Source organism: Cervus elaphus, chromosome 11 (assembly GCF_910594005.1).
Source record: "Cervus elaphus chromosome 11, mCerEla1.1, whole genome shotgun sequence".
Lineage (NCBI taxonomy): Eukaryota > Metazoa > Chordata > Mammalia > Artiodactyla > Cervidae > Cervus > Cervus elaphus.
The window spans coordinates 46696513-46709185 of record NC_057825.1 but is presented as its reverse complement, the minus strand read 5'-3'; the positions used below and the strand labels follow the sequence as shown (position 1 = coordinate 46709185).

Sequence of the window (12673 nt, the reverse complement as noted above, 5' to 3'; positions counted from 1 at the left end):
TAGTTTCATTGAGTCAGACAGAGCTGTGATCTACATGAGAAGTTTGGCTACTTTCTTGTGATTGTGGTTTTCATTCTGTCTTCCTTCTGATGGATGAGGATAAGAGGTTTGTGGAAGCTTCCTGATGGGAGGGATTTGCTGTGGCATAAACAAGGTCTTGCTCTGGTGAGCAGGGCCATGCTCACTAAATCTTTACTTCCATTATCTGCTGATGGGTGGGGCTGTGTTCCCTCCCTGTTGTTTGGCCTGAGGCCAATCTGTGGTAGGAGTAATCCCAGCACACCACTGCTCCCAGGACTGTTGTATTCAATGCCCCTGACTATAGACCCATGCCCCCACTGGAGACTCCTGTACACTCTGGAGAAGTCTGACTCAGGCTCTTTTGGGGTCACTTCTCCTTTCTCCTGGGTCCTGGTGTGCACAAGGTTTTGTTTGTGCCCTCCAAGAGTCAGTTTCCCCAGTCCTGTGGAAGTCCTGTAATCAAGTCCTTTGGCCTTCAGATTCCCTGGGGGTTCTCAGTTCCTTTGCCAGGTCCTCAGGTTGGGAACCTGTTGTGGGCCTAGAACTTTTGCAAAATTGCAAGTACTTCTTTGCTGTAATTGTTCTCCTATTTGTGGGTCGTCTGCTCAGCCTATGGTCACCTTTATGGCATCGTCCTCCAAGAGGACTTATACCACACATTGTACCTTCCAGGTCTGCTGCATCCAGAGCCCCTGTCCCCATGGCAGGTGACTGATGACCCATGCCTCTGCAGGAGACACTCAAAACACTCAAAGGCAGGTCTGACTCTGTCTCTTGTGGGAGTCACTGCTCCTTTCCCTGGGTCCTGGTGCCCACAGAGTTTTGGGGGGCCCTCTGTGCATCTTTGACAGGTATAAGGTTTTATTCTAAACAGGATTTCACCCATCCTACCATCTTGCTGGGGCTTCTCCTTTACCCTTGGATTCAGGGTATCGTTTTTTGGTGGGATCCAACATTCTCCTATTGATGGTTGTTCAGCAGTTAGTTGCGAATTTGTGTTCCCACCAGAGAAGATGAGTGCACATTCTGCTACTCTGCCATCTTGGATACTATCTCCTAGTTTGTGTGTGTGTGTTCAGTCATGTCTGACTCTTTGTGACCCCTTGAACTTTAGTCCACTAGGCTCCTCTGTCCATGGAATTTTCCAGGCAAGAATACCAGAATGGGTCGCCATTTCCTGCTCCAAGGGATCTTTCCAACTCAGGGACCAAACCTGTGACTCTTGCTTCCCCTGTTTTGGCAGGTAGATTCTTCTCCATTGTGCCACCTAGGAAGCCCCCCATCTTCTAGAGTTTCCTCAAATGTCCTTTAAGTCAGTGAGGCTACCTAGCCATCTCATCCTCTGCTGCCCCCTTGTCCTTTTGCTTTTAATCTTTCTCAACAACAGGGTGTTTTCCAATGATTTGGCTCTTCACATCAAGTGGCCAAAGTATTAGAGCTTCAGCCTCAGCAACAGTCCTTCCAATGAATGTTCAGGGTTGATTTCCTTTAGGATCAATTGATGGAAATTAATTTTGTCTAATACGTTTGGACTGTTGATGACTTTTTCCAGTAAATCATGACCAGGGAAAAGCCCAATGATAAGTACAATGGATTTCCATGATCCTCATTGCTGCTGACTTGGAAACTCTGTGTGTTCTTAGCATTTCTTGTCCCTCAAAGTTGTGAAATTTAAAAAAAAAAAAAAAAACTGAGTAAGCCATAGAAATGCAGTTTTAAAAACTGAGGTCTGAAGGTGGTTCTATTTAGGATATAGACTTCTTACTTGAGTCTCTCATCTACTTTTAATAAGATATGAGCCACAGAGTGAGCCTGTGAAATGCACATAAAGAATTCTGAGTAAGAACATCCCAAACTTCAATCATATTATTTCAAAGAGTTCTATTGTTTGTGTTTCATTCTAAAGTGAAAACTTAAGAAAATACTTTAAAATACTTATTTCTCAGTTAAACAAACAACAGTATAGTAATTCTGGCACTCAAATGTTTGTAAGGCAAAATTTTTTTTTTTAATTAAAATATGCCAGAAATAAGTTACAGAAAGACAAATAATGTATATTATTGCTTATATGTGGAATAAAAAAAAACATATATAGCAAAACAGAAACAGACTCATAGATTTACAGAATAAACTAGTAGTTACCATTGAGAACAGGGAAGGGGGAAGGGCAAAGTAGAGGTAGGGGAGTAAAAGGACAAACTACTACATAGGTACTATGCATAAAATAAATAATTTATACTATGTATGAAATAAATAATCTGCAAGATTTCCAGATGGTGCTAGTGGTAAAGAACATGTCTGTCAATGCCAAAGACATAAGAGACATGGAATTCCTGGGTTGGGAAGATCCCCTAGAGGAGGGCATGGCAACCCACTCCAGTATTCTTGTCTGGAGAATCCTATGGAAAGAGGATCCTGGTGGGCTACAGTTCATGGGGTTGCAGAGTCGGACACAACTGAAGTGACTTGGCACACAAGTATGCACAAGAATACATTGTATAGCACAGGGAATGTAGTTTATATTTTACAGTAATTTTAAATAAATTATAATCTACAAAAATTGAACTACTACATTGTATACCTGACCCACCTCTTGAGAACTTATATGCAGGTCAGGAAGCAACAGTTAGAACTGGAGATGGACCAACAGACTGGTTCCAAATAGGAAAAGGAGTACGTCAAGGCTGTATATTGTCACCCTGCTTATTTAACTTATATGCAGAGTACATCATGAGAAATGCTGGGCTGGAAGAAACACAAGCTGGAATCAAGATTGCCGGGAGAAATATCAATGACCTCAGATATGCAGATGACACCACCCTTATGGCAAAAGTGAAGAGGAACCAAAAAGCCTCTTGATGAAAGTGAAAGAGGAGAGTGAAAAAGTTGGCTTAAAGCTCAACATTCAGAAAACTAAGATCATGGTATCTGGCCTTACCACTTCATGGCAAATAGATGGGGGAACAGTGGAAGCAATGTCAGACTTTATTTTTGGGGGCCCCAAAATCACTGCAGATGGTGATTGCAGCCATGAAATTAAAAGACGCTTACTCCTTGGAAGGAAAGTTATGACCAACCTAGATAGCGTATTAAAAAGCAGAGACATTATTTTGCCAACAAAGGTCCATCTAGTCAAGGCTATGGTTTTTCCAGTGGTCATGTATGGATGTGAGAGTTGGACAGTGAAGAAAGCTGAGTGCTGAAAAATTGATGCTTTTGAACTGTGGTGTTGGAGAAGACTTTTGAGAGTCCCTTGGACTGCAAGGAGATCCAACCAGTCCATCCTAAAGGAGATCAGTCCTGGGTGTTCATTGGAAGGACTGATGCTGAAGCTGAAACTCCAATACTTCGGCCATCTTAGGCGAAGAGTTGACTCACAGGAAAAGACCCTGAGACTGGGAGGGATTGGGGGCAGGAGGAGAAGGGGACGACAGAGGATGAGATGGTTGAATGGCATCACCAACTCGATGGACATGAGTTTGAGCAGATTCCGGGAGCTGGTGATGGACAGGGAGGCCTGGCGTGCTGCGATTCATGGGGTTGCAAAGAGTCGGACACGACTGAGCAACTGAACTGAACTGAACTGATACCTGAAATTAATATAATATTATAAATCAGATAAAATTCAATTATAAATGTAAAGTAAATGCAAAAGCATGTATTGCAAGATTAAGTTATTGCTATGTGATTTCTCAAAATAGTTAATTTCTTAACATGTTTTCAAATTCTTTGCCCACTGATTAAAAGACATCTGTTTATAGAGACATCTTAGAGAGCAAAAACATATTTAGCAGGCAATTTGCAAAAGGAAATTTAATATAAATACTTTTTTTAAGAAAAGTAAAATTTTATGAAATACTGAAGATTTAAAAATTAATTTGCATTGATTTTAGAAAATATTTTTGATTCTGCCTTTCAAGAAATATAAAACATTTCGTTTGGGAGGGAAGGACTTTTTTTTTTAACCACACATTTAAAATAATTTATTATCCAAAAGAAAGCACATCTGATGTTAGTTACTATCACGCTTTCCTGAAAGCTCTGGATTCTGTTTTAGTGTGTGATGCTCCACTTGTCCTTATAAAACATTACCATAGAGTAAAAATAATCAGAAATGCATTTTCATTGTGCTTGCATTGTGTTGACTACATGTAAAATAAATACTACAGGTTTCTCACTTTTAAATTTTCTTTTATTGTGGCAAAATCACATAATATGAAACATACTATTTTAACATATTTAACTGTGCAGTTCAGTGCCACTAAGTACATTCATATTGTTGTGCGACTCTCAGTATCATTCATATACTGAATTTTCCACCTTCCTAAACAGAAACTCTGTTCCCACTAAACACCAACTTGCCACTCCTTCTCCCCAACTCCTCCATTCTTAGGCCCCTGGCATCTACCAATGTATTTTCTGAGTCTATGAATCCAACGATTCTAGGTGACTCATACAAGTGAAATCAAACAGTATTTGTTGCACCTAATGGATATTGGAAAGTGACTTTAAGGTTAAGTTTAATTTAACGTATGCCTTACAAACACATTGCATCCTTTAAAAAGAAAAAGCTATTTTTAATGTAAAAGTGTAGGGAAATCTACACACAAAATAAATGTCTGACTGATAAAAGTTATGACTAAAGGGAAAAAGTAGATATTGTAGGTTTGCTATTTTTGTTCACTGATCTATCTGTAGCATCTACATTACCAGAGAAGGTACTCAAAAATTACTTGCTGAATGAACGCATGACTGAGAATACCATGATCATTTCTGTTTATTATTAAATTATTAAATAAAGAGGTCTAATAGTTTAAAAAACTTATATGTTAAGGCTTTTGATGTTTTTAAATAACTAGATCTAATGAAAAATGAAATATTATAGTATTTTAATATCTCATTATTTCAGAGTTTAATTTATTTAGTTATCTTTGTATCTCTCTCTCTCTCTTTTTTTTTTTTTAACTCAGTTCCTTTAGTTTTCATTCCAGAAAGTTCTTTTTACTAAACCTGGGGAGTCTAGTTCTAAGTTATAGTTTTATTTGGAAGTGGTATGTTTTTACTAAGATTCCATTAATAAATTTCCATAGTAAGAAAAATCTTTTGATGGTAGTAATTTTTCATGTGTTCATTTTAACAGAAGTTCAGAAAAGTATAAATTTTTTATTTTTGAGAATCAAATTGTAGCCATTTCAATGTTTTTACAATGATAAGCCTTTGTAAAATGTGAGCTATATTTGTGAACAAAACAAAGGCATTCATTCAGTAGCAACCCATAAAAACAAATGTTTGTCTGCATACCCTGCATATATTTATTTCAGAAAAAAAAAATCTAGATGGGCTGAATAAATCTGTAAGTGACTACAGGATAATATTAGTTACTAAAATCCAAAAAGTATGATAACATCAGCTTTGCTCATTTGTAGGACCATCATAAGCTTACAAATTTTATGGAGGTGAATTATTTATCAGCTGTTAACTATTCATCATGAATTTTGCAGTCATGATTTGAAAGTTCTCAAGATTTAGAGGAGAAAATGAAGGAAATATTATCCTTTTGTAATAAAGCATGTTGGAAAAATGGACTCAATGCACAAAGGGAAAAGCACAAACCATGTTTTATTTTAAAGAAAAAATAGATGTGATATGGACTATGGAGAGAAAATATTTGTATATTCTCATAATACACCTTGATTCTAAAGTATAAATCAAAAGAAATATTAGCCAATTATATATTTTTCCTATAGAGGATTTCAAGCTTCCCAGGTGTCTTTGTGGGAAAAAATCTGCCTGCCAATGCAAAAGACTCAGAATACACAGGTTAGATCCCTGGATCAGGAAGATCCCCTGGAGGAGAAAATGGAAACCCATTCCAATATTCTTGCCTGGAAAATCAAGGTGACTGAGGTGCCTCACTGGCTACAGCTCATAGGGTCACAAAAAGTCTGACATGACTGAGCATGCACACACACATAGAGGATTTCAATCATAATCTACTAATCAAGAAAAAAATCAATCATGTTTGGATGTTCTGGGTTAACTAGCATTTAGTCAATGACATTCATTTATACATATCACAAATACCCAGCGAGTACCTATGATGTACCAAGCACTGTGCTGAAGTCCGTGAGACAGACACTGTGTTTGATACAGAATCAGATTTCAGGCCAAGAAAGTACATACAAATAAATAGACAATCACAATACAAAATGTTGAAAGAAAAGCAAGGTACTGTGGAATTTCCTAAGAGAGATCTGTATTAATAAAAGGAATTCTATGGGAGAACCCTAAAGAAGTAGTACTTTTCAGTAGCAGTAATACTTATGATGACTCTCAATGTTGAAAAGAAATTTAAGAGGCAAATAAGTGGGGAGATAGAATGTTTCATGCAGAGTAATATGCACAAAAGTTGTTCTCATCAGGAGACAAGGGTATGTGGTATTTTGGAAGAAGTAAATGTGAGTCAAAATGGTTGACACTTTGAATTTAAGAGGGTCATAAGGATATATCTCAAGCCATCAAAAAATCTTGATGACTGTAAAACTGAGAAAGAGTAAATTTAAGGAAGAATACATTAGTATTCTTGCACCTCATAAAAAGGAAAATAATTTTCAACAGGCATGTACATTAAAGAGGGTAATCTCTAATTCAGTAAAAGTGAATAAGTATTCACATGAAGAAATACATTTCTCTAGGCAAAGCCTATTAACTATAGCTAAAATATGGAAATCATTCCAATATAAGTATTGTGTAGAAGAGTATGATTGGGAAATACAATACTTTTTTAGAGAAAAAAAAGTATTTCCTCACAAAGATAACATGTATCAAACATTTGAGTAAAGTGGGCAAACTTATGTCTTTAGTGATTTTACAGTGACTCTTGATTTGCAGTATACTGGAATGCAAACAGGTCAGTACAATTTAGAACCATGATCAATATTCACTCCTTCCTAAATTGCTACCATTAAATCTTTCTAAACCTCATATAGAATGATTAGATTTCAATAGAACTTTAGAGATTATTTTATCTAACTCCTTATTGTATGTGAAAAAAGAAAAGCCATTGAGAATAGTCAAACTCCATCTTGTTTCCCTCAGCTTTTTCTGAAGTAAAACTGACAAATAAAATTGCTTATCTTAAAGCATATAATTTGGTATTTAATATATGTATACATTGTGGAAAGATTACCACAATTATGTAATTAACATATCCATCATCTCACTCAGTTATCTCTTGATTTGTTTTATGGTGATACAATTGATAGCTACCCTCTAAGCAATTTTCTCATCTTTGATTTTAGGTTTGATGTTTTGATGTTTGATTTTCTAACCAGATAGCTCATGTATTAGAAATGAATTACTGGTACTGTGTATGTGTGAAGGGGAGAAGCGTATAAAGCATGTGCAGAGAGGGGTAGTGTTTTGTTCACAAATTATCAATCAATGAGCATAAATTTCTGGGCGTGAATGCTAGACTGCTGACTTCACACTTGCTCCTCCCCTAATAGTCTGTCTTCCTGAGAAAGCATGATTGGATCAGAACAATCCCTAATTACTATGAGAAATTTTAGAAAAATATGCATCCTTTACTGATGCCAAATTATGCTTGGGAATCTGTCCTCATGGAGTCTATGGTCTTTAATTGGTTTTAGTCCTGATAGGGCTACCAGTGGCCAAGAAATGGAGAAAATTAAAACACACTGAGATAAAGTGGACACGACTGAGCGACTGAACTGAACTGACTGACTGAGATAAAGTGAAGAATGATCAGGGCTCTTTGAGTTCAGTTCAGTTCAGTTCAGTTCAGTCACTCAGTCATGTTCTACTCTATGTGATCCCATGAACCGCAGAACCCCAGGCCTCCCTGTCCATCACCAACTCCCGGAGTCCACCCAAACCCATGTCCATTGAGTCGGTGATGCCATCCAACCATCTCATCCTCTGTAATCTCCTTCTCCTCCTGCCCTCAATCTTTTCCAGCATCAGAGTCTTTTCAAATGAGTCAGCTCTTCGCATCAGGTGGCCAAAGTATTGAAGTTTCAGCTTCAGCATCAGTCCTTGCAATGAACACCCAGGACTGATCTCCTTTAGGATGGACTGGTTGGATCTCCTTGCAGTCCAAAGGACTCTCAAGAGTCTTCTCCAACACCACAGTTCAAAAGCATCAATTCTTTGGCACTCAGCTTTTTTTATAGTCCAACTCTCATATCCATACTTGACCACTGGAAAAACCATAGCCTTGACTAAACAGACCTTTGTTGGCAAAGTAATGTCTCTGCTTTTTAATATGCTGTCTAGGTTGGTTGTAACTTTCCTTCCAAGGAGTAAATGTCTTTTAATTTCATGGCTGCAGTCACCATCTGCAGTGATTTTGGAGCCCAGAAAAATAAAGTCAGCCACTGTGTCCAGTGTTTCCCCTCTATTTGCCATGAAGTGATGGGACCAGATGCCATGATCTTAGTTTTCTGAATGTTGAGCTTTAAGCCAACTTTTTCACTCTCCTCTTTCACTTTCATCAAGAGGCTCTTTAGTTCTTCTTCACTTTCTGCCATAAGGGTGGTGCCATCTGCATATCTGAGGTTATTGATATTTCTCCCGGCAATCTTGATTCCAGCTTGTGCTTCCCCCAGCCCAGTGTTTCTCATGATGTACTCTGCATATAAGTTACAGAAAGAACACTGATCAGACAAAGATAGGAAAACAAGCAAGAGAAGGCTTCCTTGGGTGGGTCAATTGAAGATAGCGTAGAGGCTGTCCATATAATACTCACCATCTCTTTTCATGGTATTTATCTGACTAAATTACAATTATCTGTGCATTTGTCTGTTTGCCCTTAAAGGTGAGGTTCTGACCTTATCTTTGTTTTCACAGCTGTGCTATGGTACAGTGCCTCACACTTAGAAAACCTTTTATATCTGTTTGTTTGATGGAAGGCTGATTGGAAAAGACTTAAAAAAATGGAAAGGAAGATGAGAAGAAAGGAAAGAAGGTGAAAGAAAGAAACAGACATAATCAGATGGAATTAGAAACTTTTAAAAATTTTATTTCAGATAGTAATCTAATCTTCTCCCAACATTTAAGAACCTTGTGACTCAGAAGTATTGCACATATTTCCTCATTTTTCTTTTCTAATAAACATATAATTGAACATTAAACATATATAATTAAACATTGCTTGGTAAACTTGCTTGGCAGAAAGTCCCACTTGCTTTTGATGAAAAAGTTAGGGTAAAGAACTCCCAGCCATCCACATAATTGGGGATGTTTCTGAGGGAACTAACAGCATAACTAGACAAGAGAGATTATTGATGTTTGCCTGGTGTTTAAAACATGGATCCACATAAATGCATGATTTCATTCCAGGAGGTAATAGTTGGCATTGTCTGTGGGTGGGGGGTTAGATGAGGGAGAAACCTACAGAAGGATTTTCCTTCTCTACATCAATTCTCTCACACTGGAAACAGTTTTCTGAACTTCCTGTGACAAATCATGCCTCTAGCTCTCATCTGTGAATAGAATTTTCTCCAACAGGTGTATTGGCTTAAACCAATTGGAGTATCCATTTCATACTCTACAGTAATTGGGTTCAGTAACACTGAACAGAGTTGATCAAAGAATACATTTGCTGGGATTTCTGAAAAGGAAAACTTTTCACTGGTTTTGGAATGAGTAGTTTCAGTTTAGGAGACTGGAACTGCTCAAGTCAATTGGTTATCCTGAAGGAAATCAACTTGATGATGAAACAGAGGAAAGGGTCTTAAGATAGGGATGTCCATTACCTCGTTTAAGCTACTGCAGTTGTAAAGTCAGAATTAGCCATATTCTTTTCAGATCTATTTAACCAAGCAATTTCACTTTAGTTTATTATAGTTTGGGTCAAGATTTCCTCTAATTACAAGCAAGATAATCATTAATTATGCAAATAGTGAACTAAGAAGTATAAAACCAGTATTTGAGTCAATAATCTTGCCACAAAGCAACTACACTTTGTTGGTTAGTCACCTTTGCAGTTGAGAAACTGACTACCCAAAAAAAGAAAAGGACAAATCTCCCCTGTTTGGTTAAAAAATATAGTTGTGTCTCAATAGACACAATGTATGTTAAAATACTTATTAAATAGTACATTAATAAACAAATGTAAGGGAATATCTTTCATAGCTTGAAAATGAGCATTACTTATTTTATTCTTACAATGAAACTGAGGTAGAGAAATTAGACGGCAAAAAGTTAAATCAAGATATTTTAACTTTTTATATAAATATATCTCTGCCATACCATGCTGCTGATAAAATGTAGAACAATTTGCAAAATTGTATCTAATTAATGATGGCAGTTTCTGATTAATTATTACCCATGTATCCCTTGATAGTCCTGCTGCCACAGATACCCTTATGGGCTTTCATTGCACAGACATGACCTTGAGTTTCAACATTGTCATGTCTTCAGTTACAGACAGACATGATTTGAAGCAGCCAAATTTTCTTTTTACAACCAGTAATTCACATTTAGTCTGTTCAAAATACTCTTGGGGTTAGCACATCCAGAAGGCATTATCCCAAAATTAAACACTCATAGCTGCTTGCAAAATACTTGCAAATACAGAGCATTTGCAGGGTGGCTAAACAGATACAACTGTAGTATACTGCAGAGATTTGGGAGAAACTTAGGAGTGAACATATTAAGGGTGATACTTTTCTTCCACTGTCTCCTAGTCTTTGTTCAGAGATAAATTAATTTCTTCCAAATGACATCCTGCTAGAATCTTGGCTATACCGCAAACTAAAATGTTGCCTTCAGATACCCTAGATGTCTGTGATCCTTGTCCACTCCATAGATCCCCCTGTCATTATTCACACTGAGGAGATATTTGCATGGGGAGTACTTAGAGGTCTCTATGAATAATGCCAAAGTGAAACAGAACTGTAGTCAGTAAAATTTAGGGACAAGTGATTAGTCCTTGCAGAATCTACTCTAAGGCCCACAGTTATGCCCGTGGGAAGACTAAGATTGGGGCAGATGCCTGGGCTGATGTCACAGAAGCTCACTCTTAAAGTGAGGCAAGCAAGGGGACAGTATGAACTCAGAACCTAAAATCTACATCCCATTATCAGTAGGTCAGGTGTTCCTCAAGGAAAAGGATGGGGTTTTATACATTCCTGTTTTTCAGAGCCCAGCATACTGCTTTCCACCATAGGGAGCCTTCTTTAAGTTGGCTAAGTAAATACACTGGTGTGGGGTGTAAGTGCTACAGTAGAAACTCAAGATATGATAGGTACCAACAGGAAACAGAAGTGAAGACGGCATATCCTGGCTGCCTCTTAGCATCATGAGAGAGTCATGTGACACAAGCAGCTGTATCAGGTTTAGAAAGACTCAGTGGTTGGGTTGTTGCAGCCACGGTTACCCAGCCAGGGACCTGAGCCAAACACTCATCTTCAGAATATCAGGCAAAGACCGAACTGAAATCTTCACAGACCATCATGAAGGCTCCATTAAAAGGAGCACAGATAGGTGGAAACTTCATGAAGAAAGAAACCTGGTGCCTTAACTCTTTCAACAGATCCTTAAGAAGATAATAATAGAGACTAAAATGTAGATGGGTGAAGTGATGAGAGAAGCTGCCTTTTCATTTTCTGAGGCCAAGTTCACAGCGAGGGACTTAAGCACCCCAGCTATCCAAAATGTAAATGGACCCCAAATGAAGATTAGAGCAAAGAAAGATAATGTAACAGGTGTTCCTTTGCCAGTGTTTGAACTTACCATGAAGGAACTGACAGTTATGAACTGACTGGCTTAGGCCGAGGTGGGGAACGGTTTGACTAAACTGAAGAGGAATTATGCCAAAGCAGTGGAACTGGATTTGCTGCAGACTTCCTTTGTTACTTTGGATAAAGCTATTAAGATAATCAACAGGCAGGCAAATGCCATTGAACATGTCATCATTCCCTGGATTGAACCTACCCTTTCCTATATCATCACAGAGCTGGATGAGAGAGAGCGAGAAGAGTTCTACAGGTTAAAGAAAATACAGGAGAATAAAAAGATTCAAGGAAAAATCTGATAAGACCTTGGAGCAAGAGAGGGCAGCTGGAGAAGTGACAGAGCCTGCTAATCTCCTGGTTCAAGAGAAAGATGAAGATCTTCTGTGTGAATAATCTCTCCTGTTCTGATTCTTTCAGAAGCCTAACATGGCACCATTTTAATTCATGGTGTGTAGGTTTGGTATGTGTGGCTATTTATTTTTTGGCTTAAGAATTTCACCAGTTGTTAAATTTCCCTGAATGTCTGTCTATGGTATCTGCCTTTGCAGAGTCATAATTAAACAACTAATAATCACCAATGAAATCTGTAAAACCTGCCCAGGAACTTGTAGAATTCATTCTGCACAAGTGTCACCCTACTTCACTTATATGTCTGTTACAAGTGATCCCCTTACCAAACATATTAAGAAATCCCTTTTAGGAAGCAGCAGTGGTCTCAGGCCAACATACGTAGATCAGCTGTTGCTGGAGCAACCTTTGTTCCCATCTGTTCCACCCCTTGGCACCATTGTCTGAGATTGCTACAGCCATTCTTGTGTTAGTTATTGTGGAATTTCTCTCCTCAAGCTTTATGAAGACCTTCACCTATTTTTGTTTGAATAACAGGTCTC

General features: G+C 37.9%; 1 protein-coding gene and 1 pseudogene across 2 annotated transcripts in view; both read left to right on the top strand.

Annotated features, from left to right (window-relative positions):
• LRRTM4 (leucine rich repeat transmembrane neuronal 4) overlaps positions 1-12673 on the top strand; it is a 917127-nt gene that overhangs the window by 141940 nt on the left and 762514 nt on the right. The gene's annotated exons all lie outside the window — the stretch shown is intronic.
• LOC122702534 lies at positions 11348-12176 on the top strand (annotated as a pseudogene).